Here is a 7,689-nt window from a genome sequence, read left to right on the forward strand (position 1 = left end):
AAAATTAGACCCAAGCCCTATTCGACCAATTTTGAAATTTTGTCTCCGGCGACGGCGCCACCGCCCGTGGCAGCGATCCACCTCGGGTTGGCTATTTTCGGCCAAACTCAGCTAAAATTGCATCGGTTCCTATGAGAAAACACACTTAGGGCCCTCAGTGGGCTAAAAAAAACGTAAAAAACTGAAACTCACCGGCGATGGGGCTCTCCAGTGCGGCGGCTCCTCCAGCTCACATTGTAGTTGGGTGTTTTACTTCGGTCAACCTAAAGAGAAGGAAACGGTGATCACAACGGTGGAAAAATTACATCGAATGGGAATCGGGAAGGGCCTTATTGGAGGCATTTTTTGAAACACCCCGCGGCGGCAACGCCGATCTTCGACGATATTTTTCAGCCAATTAGCCGGTTCTTTCACTCTGATTTAGCCATGGGTGGGTTTTAAATTGAATTTGGTGCAAGAGGGGAAATTTTTACCTCGTTTAGCAGTTAGAAATTGCTTCAGTGCGGCGGCGGGTGGCGGCGGTTGGCTCCTCGGTGGCTGGGTTGTCTTCTCCGGCGAGGGGCTCTGGCAATTAGGGTTAGGGTTTGGGTGCGGATGGGGTTATTTATGCCCATCCACTTTTGATCTGGACCGTCCATCGCTTTTAATCTGGACTGTCTAATCGCGATTCAATCTGGACTGTCCGTGCGCGATCCAATCTGGGCCGTCCGTGTGTGATGCAATTTGGGCCGTCCGTGCACGTTTTGAATCTGAGTCGTCTGTGCGCGCGGGAATGGATATTAGCCGTTCGATCGCGCGCACAAGGATCGCCCACGTGGTTCCCCCTGTGTGGCCTCCCGCGTCAGTGCCTTTGCCACCTGGCGTGTCCTGGTTGGTCGGGGCTGGGAACCGAGCATCTGACATGGTGTAATTTTTTTAAATTACGTTTTGACATCTGTTTCTAATTTTTCTTTTAAAAATACTCCCATAACCCAAATTTTCACCCCTTTTTTCCAAAATTATTTTCAATTAAATCCTTAACTAATTTTTACCCTTTTTATTAATATTATTATTATTATTTTCATTAAATTAAAATAAAATAAAATAAAATGAAATAAATTCAATTAATAATTAATTATATTTATAAAAATAAAATAAAAATAATAAATGTTGGGTGTTACATACTATCCTTCAATAAATAGTTTATCAAATGCATGTATACACAAAAATTCATCCAAGTTAGAGATTTTAAACCAAATGGACACATGAAACATACACACACATTAATTTAATCCTAAAACCGCAACAAAGATCATATTTTAAAACTAAATTTATTCATAATGCGTCTATAAAACACATTGCATGCATAAAATATATTACTATAGGTCTTACCTTCCTAAAGAATTCAAAAACAACCTACACACGCGAACAAATCAAGTTCAAATGACTAGAAAACATAAACGGATTGCCTGCACTATCAATAGTGGGTTACAATTTATTTTTGTCAAACCATTGATTTCTGAGAAGTAGATTTGTTGCTAAAGTTTGGATTAAATGAAGCTAGACCCATATAAGAACCTAAATGAACATTAAAAATAGAATAAATTTAAAAATCAAAATCAGAAAAGAGAAAGGAAGGCTAATATACCTGTACTGTTCGAAGGTGCAGCAGAAATAGAGCCTGGTTGAGCTAGATTTGTTTCTATTTTTGAAAGGAAGTTGGGGATAAGTGAATAGCTTAAGAGGAACCTAAACATATTTAGAAAAATCACCAAAAATGGCTTACCTCTCAGAAGAAGAGGTCTGCACACCTCTGCACCTGCACAACCTGTCATTTCCTTCCTCCCATTTCACACTCTTTTTTCACTTCTTCACTCTCTCTCAAATTCTTTAGAGTAGAATTTTACAATTTTTTTACAAGATGGATATTACAGTAAGTCTTATTTTATACTATAACTTATGAAATCATTGAACTCAAATAAAGAATCAAAAACTATTTAAAGTAAATAAAAATTATCGCTATTTAAAATGTGATTTCTTAAATAAAGAATTCATTACTATTTGGCACGTTATTTTATTATGCTTATTAGATATTTTACTTAATTTATATAAAATGCTTATGAACATTGATTTTATTAGTTACATGGTTACCATTATAGTACAAAATCAGTAACTTTAAATAAAATTTACTTTTAAATTTAATTTTTATGCAAAAGAATTCATTAACCATTTACTTTGAAAAGTAAGAAACAATTTTATTAAGATAATGTTAACAGTTTATCATGCTGCAATATATTTTTTTGAATTATAAGCAACTAAAACTCAACCTTCTTGGCCTTTTTAATCCAAAAATATCCTCTAACAATTTATATAGTTTTACAACTTTTTTTAAATTTTTAGAGGATGAGATTTATGCGAATTTAGAATTCTGAATGAAGATGGTGAGTGTTATTGGAACAATAAGGCTCAAAAGGAAAGTGAATGAAGGAAAATGAGATAGATAGAAATAGCTTTAAATATTTTAGGTTAACTATTTTTTAATTTCGTAATTTTTGTCTTTAGAAAACCAATATAATTATAACGGTTGACCAAGTCTACCCTCTTCACATTTCTTTACCATACTGTACATACATATGTATGTAAAGTTATTACCTTGATAATTGATTGAAATTACATAATTAAGTGTTAAGTACTTTAGAATATAAATAAATTTTCGACCATACAGTATGACACCTTAAATTTTGTCAAAAAACTATAGAAACAAAACTTAGAGGATCACAATCACTTAATAATTTTTTATTTTAAATTAATAATTTAAGAATAAAAAATACACAACAAAAATTAACTAATTTTTTATGTACACATATGATATATATAAAAAAAATGTGTGGTAAAGTTGAATTTATTTTTTTTATTTTTTCATAACACTATTATATAAGAGAACTTTCATCAAAATCCTTACAAGATATAAAGATTCTGATCTGGTAGAAATTTGTGATATCCAACTGAATTTTTTTGTCTTCAAATGCCTTTGTTATTTTCTGAGAAACAATAGTTTATTAGAAAATTGGATATTTTTCCTAGCATTCAAAGTTCTTGGCTTCATGAAAAATGTGATCATTAATTTGTTTTTGTTAAGTATGAATACTTTATCAACATATTAAATTTTTTCATCCCTGAATTCTCATTGTTTCTTTTCATTGATTGCATGATTTTTATTAATTACTGTAATATATTTATTTATTTCTTTTGAAAAATTTACTATACTTTGCAATAATGTGATTAGTTATTTTAATGCAATATTTTAGTTTAAATCATATATTTATATTCCAATATATAAAAACTTATTAAAATTTAATATAAAAAATATGATCTAATTGTTAATGAAAATTCTAAATACCTTTTAACAATCTACATCATGTAATATAAAAAATATAAGTCAATAATGAAAAACTTTTAAACTGTAAAGTAAAAGTTTATATGGTCACAACATTTAGCACGTTTTTAGCTTTTTAAATTATTATATACTCGTACAAACTTTACTTTGTAATAGTAACTTAACTTGCTACTAATCTTGTAAGTTTAATTAACGTGATATATTTGTAAGTTTTTGGAATTAGCCTTAACTCATTATTGACCATGTACAAAATTTTAAAAGATAATTACACATAAAAAAATAATTGTACCACATAGTCTATTAGAGCTTAAAAATGAAAAATTTATCGTCCTTGAAAACTTTTTTGTTCAAGTAATTAATTTGTTCTCTCTTCCTCTTAGCTCACAGTCAACATTGTTTTTCCTCATATTGTGTTGTCTATTCATTTTCACCTCAATTTTTTGCTTTTAAAACTAATTTTTGGCGTCAATATTTTCCTCACATTATGTATAAATGAATGTATATAAATATATATATAAGATAGAATTATTAATAAATATTAAGTAGTGGGATTGGTGTCATAGAGATGCAATTAGCAATTCAAGGTATACTATTCCAAAAAATTAAATCTTGTGATAAAATAAATTGCTATTAAGATATTGATTACTTATATAACTTTGTGATTTAGTTTACTTGTTTGAGGATTTGTCATTTGTCACACAACTTTTATAGGTAGAAAGAAAACTCAATTGTACTTTACAATAATGTGATTAGTTATTTTAATAATATATCTCTACTTTAAATCGTGTATTTATATACAAATATATAAAATTTTGTTAGTAATTAACCTTAGAAATAAGATCTAATTGTTAATAAGTATTTTAAAATATCCTTTAATATCCTACTCAAAGTTTAGTGTAATATAAAAATATAAGTTGATAACAATAACGATATAAAATATATAGAGAAGGTAACCAACTTTTCATGATACTTCTTTCTTGCATTAATCAAGAGGGCTAACTAATTATTGAAGAATAGTTATAATGTGAGAAGAGAATAAATATATAGGGTTTATTTTATATAGGTTGTGAAAAACTTATGTAACGGCCCCGAAATTTAAATGAAGATGTATGTATTAAAAATCTTAAATGCGGAAGCGTAATAAAATTTTTGATTAACATCTCTTACACAATAACCAAAAATGTACTCAAAACATGAAAGAATAAGCTAATTAAAAGAGATACTCGAAACAAAAACTATAAATAGAACTATAAAGTCTTTAGGCGCCTAACTCGCCGTCTTCCTGCGGAACGGGCTCGGGAATGAGCTACACTAGCCCAGTAAAGACATCACACTATCTCACTGCCAAAGGAGTAAAGGTCGGTAGAAAACAAAAACAACCAATGGAGCATAATTTATAACAAACTCATTTATTAACATAAGAACCTTTACTGTCCACTTACCTCGGTGAGATTCATGAAAATAACATATGAAAACAATAACATCATAACCATCATAAAATCATATCGACTTTGTAATAGAACACATGTCATACTTTTGCGTTTCAATATTCAGACAATAAATTTCCTCTTTTACCAGCCTACTAGTATTCATGTGGATCTATAGGGGGTCCCCGCTAAACGTGAACTATTAACATTAATAACCTTATTTCAGTGTCGTCCCCATACCCCGTTCGATATGGGCGCCAAAACCATAAACCTCAATACCCCGTCTGGTATGAGGGTGAAACGGGCCGTCCCCATACCCCGTCCGGTATGGGCGCCAAAACACATAAGGTCTTCATACCACGTCCGGTATGAGAGACCACGTTCCCGGTAGGGTTCCCTACGAACCCAGTCCATCCACCATCTCGCAGGATATCTAGTCAGGCTGTCCACATTATCCATTTATCAATTCACATAACCTCTTTGCCCTTTTTCTTAGTCTCAATCATTCAATCATACACAACATATAAACCAGTAATTAACACCAAACAAGACAACACAGTATCGGGTTCACCATAATACAAACCATAATAAAAAAAACCATGATTCATGCATACAAGACCATAAAATAAATACATCAAATATCATACTGCATTTAATACTGAAAAAATAGATCAAACAACAACTGACCAACAATGTATCAGATTTGGGCTCCATTGGCAACCTCAATCAATCATACATATCTATAAAGTCACAAAATACCGTTTAATTATTTATTAAGCTTTAATGCCGTGATAGGAGGTAGGGTGAGAGATCCTTACTTGTTTTGGGGTCTGAAATCGGCTCTACAGTGCACCTACGGGCTGTCCCCAAATTTCCTAAATTTTTTCCGGGAAACTGAAATGCACTATCGGTACCTGCATGTGTCCCAAAAAAAAATCCCAAATCAGACCTAGGGCCCTTTTCGACCAATATCAGAATTCTGGCATAGCGGCTCCGCCGTGCTCTAGCGACGGCGTCGCCGCCTGCAGTAGTGATCCACCTCAGGTTGGCCATTTTTGGCCGAATTCGGCCAAACTTGCATTGGTCCCTACGATAAAACAACCCTAGGGCCCTCGGTGGGCCAAAAAATCACGAAAAATCGAGACTTACTGGCGGCGGTGCTCTCAGGTGCGGCGGCCTCTCCAGTGCGAGTCGTGTTTTGATGTTTTGCTCCGGTCAACCTGTAGAGAAAAGGACGATGATTACAGTGGTATAAAAATTGCATCGAACGGAGGCCGAGAAGGGCCTCATCGGAGGCAAAAACAGAGGGAAGCCGCGGCAGTGCCGCTGGACTTCGACGGGGTTTTCTGGTTGATTGGCCAGTGGTTTGGCTCCGGTTTGGCCATAAGCAGATTCAGCATCAAAAAATGAGCCAGGTAGAGAAAATTTACCTCGATTGGCGGTCGAAAAATTCTCCAGTGCGGCGGCGGGTGGCGGCGGCCGGCTCCTCCGGCGTCTGGTTCTTCTTCTCCAGCGAGGCACTGGCGGCTAGGGTTTGTGGTCGGGTGTGGGTGGGGTTATTTATACCCTTCCCCTTTTAATCTCAACCGTCTATTAAGTTTTAATCTGAACCGTCCGATCACGATTTATTTAGGATTAAATCTGGACCGCCCATCGCGATGCAATCTGGGCCATCCGTGCCTGATTAAATATGGGTCATCCGTACGTGTGAGATTTGGGCCGTCCATGCGTGTGGGAATGGATCTGGGTCGTCCGATCGTGCGCACACAGATTGCCCACGTGGCCCGTCCCGTGTCAGCATTCCTTGCCACGCTGCGTGTCCTGGTTGGCCGAGGCTGCTGACTGGGCTACTGACGTGGCTGTTGACGTGGTACAACTTTTCTAAATTGCGTTTTGACCATTGATTTCCGATTTTCTTTTCAAAAACATCCATAGAATCCAAATTTTCACCCCTTTTTTTCAAAATCAATTTCAATTAAATCCAAAAAATAATTTTACCCTATTTTATCATTATTATTATTTTTATTTTCATTAAATTAAATTAAATTAAATTAAATTGAATTAAAATCTTATAAATTAGATATATAAAAAAAAAAACTAAAATTCAAATATGACAATAAAAATAATAATTTGGTTGTTACAGCTCTCCCCCCCTTAAAGAAATTTGGTGCCCCAAATTTGCCTCTTATTCTTAGTTGAACAAATGGGGATACTGGGCTCTAAAATCTGATTCTAGCTCCCAGGTAGCCTCCCTGGGCATGTGGTTCTGCCACACGACCTTTACAAATGATATTTCCCAGTTGCGGAGTATCCTGCTCTTTCGGTCCGTGATTCTGACTGGTACTTCTTCTTAAGATAAGTCCTCTTGGAGTGGAAGCAGTTCATGAGCCAAAACATGAGAGGGGTCCGGGTTGTACTTACGTAGCATGGATACGTGGAACACATTGTGGACTCTTGAGAGCTCTGGAGGCAGTGCTAGTCTGTAGGCAGAAGTACCAATCCTGTCTAAGATTTCAAAAGGTCAAATAAATCGGGGATTCAGTTTTTCCCTCCTGCCGAACCTACTAATTCCCTTGAAAGGAGTGACCTTAAGAAACACTCGGTCGCCTTTCTCAAATGCTAGATCTCTCCTCCGGGTGTCTGCATAACTCTTCTGCCTACTCTGAGCTGTCTAAATGTTCTTTATGATTTTAACTATTTTTGACGTGGTCTCCTCTACCAACTCCGGACCGAACAATCTTCTATCGCCTACTTCCTCCCAACAAATCGGTGATCTGCATGGGCGTCCATATAATGCCTCATACGGAGCCATGCCAATGCTCGCTTGGTAGCTGTTGTTGTAGGCAAACTCTATCAGGGGTAGATGGTCATCCCAATGGCCCCCAG

Source organism: Carica papaya, chromosome 5, assembly GCF_054855325.1.
Source record: "Carica papaya isolate Zhongbai chromosome 5, ASM5485532v1, whole genome shotgun sequence".
Lineage (NCBI taxonomy): Eukaryota > Viridiplantae > Streptophyta > Magnoliopsida > Brassicales > Caricaceae > Carica > Carica papaya.